Source organism: Ailuropoda melanoleuca, unplaced genomic scaffold (genome assembly GCF_002007445.2).
Source record: "Ailuropoda melanoleuca isolate Jingjing unplaced genomic scaffold, ASM200744v2 unplaced-scaffold74079, whole genome shotgun sequence".
NCBI lineage: Eukaryota > Metazoa > Chordata > Mammalia > Carnivora > Ursidae > Ailuropoda > Ailuropoda melanoleuca.
In genome coordinates this window covers 1-1,225 of record NW_023249480.1, presented here as the reverse complement: position 1 = coordinate 1,225, position 1,225 = coordinate 1, and the positions used below count along the sequence as shown (strand labels likewise).

Sequence of the window (1,225 nt, the reverse complement as noted above, 5' to 3'; positions counted from 1 at the left end):
CTGATTGTGTAGATACGGGGCGCACATACATGAAGACAAGAGCACCATAGTATAAAGAGACAGATAAGAGAAGGGCTCCACATGTGGAAAAGGCTTTCCTTATGCCTTGTAGAGACTTCTTTTTTAAGATTGTGAAGAGAACTAGTGTATAGGAGACAAGAACTANGAACTATCAGTATGGTGAACATCTGTATTGATCCAGCAAAAATGAACACTATCAGATAATTGATAGAAGGGTCAGTACAAGAAATCTTAAGCAATGGTATAATGTCACAGTAAAAGTGATGTACTATGATGGAATTGCAGAACGGTAATCTGAATAAGAAAGCATTATGAATTGTGGCATGAAGAAGGCCACCTAAAAGTGACAAAACTAACAGACGGTTGCGCGATGTATTGGACATAATGACTGGATAAAGTAATGGTTTGCATATGGCCACATAGTGATCATAAGCCATTGTTGCCAGCAGAAAACATTCTGTGGTTATACTGATTACAAAGGAAAAAAATTGTATCATGCATTCTGAAAGAGATATCATTCTGGTCTTGGCAAAGAAATTGACCAGCATCTTGGGGGATGCTGTGGATGATATCCAAGCATCCACAAATGCCAAACTCCCAAGGAAAAAGTACATGGGGATGTGAAGCTGAGGGTCATTCCATATGAGAGCAATTAGACCAAGGTTCCCCACCATGGTGAGAAGATAGATAACCAAGAACACCAGGAACAGGGGGATTTGCCACTGTGGCTCATATGTGAGTCCTGTGAGAATCAAATCTGTCAGCAATGTTGCATTTNNNGATAATCTGAATAAGAAAGCATTATGAATTGTGGCATGAAGAAGGCCACCTAAAAGTGACAAACCTAACAGACAGATGCAGAGTGTATTGGACATAATAACTGGATAAAGTAATGGTTTGCATATGGCCACATAGCGATCGTATGCCATTGTTGCCAGCAGAAAGCATTCCACTGTTATACTTATTACAAAGGAAAAAAATTGTATCATGCATTCTGAAAGAGGTATCATTCTGGTCTTGGCAAAAAAGTTGACCAGCATCTTGGGGGATACTGTGGATGATATCCAAGCATCCACAAATGCCAAACTCCCAAGGAAAAAGTACATGGGGATGTGAAGCTGAGGGTCATTCCATATGAGAGCAATTAGACCAAGGTTCCCCACCATGGTGAGAAGATAGATAACCAAGAACACCAGGAACAGGG

The 1,225-nt window shown here is 40.4% G+C and overlaps 1 pseudogene; it reads right to left on the bottom strand.

Annotated features, from left to right (window-relative positions):
* Positions 1-16: 16 nt before the first annotated feature.
* LOC117800674 lies at positions 17-950 on the bottom strand (annotated as a pseudogene).
* Positions 951-1,225: the final 275 nt, after the last annotated feature.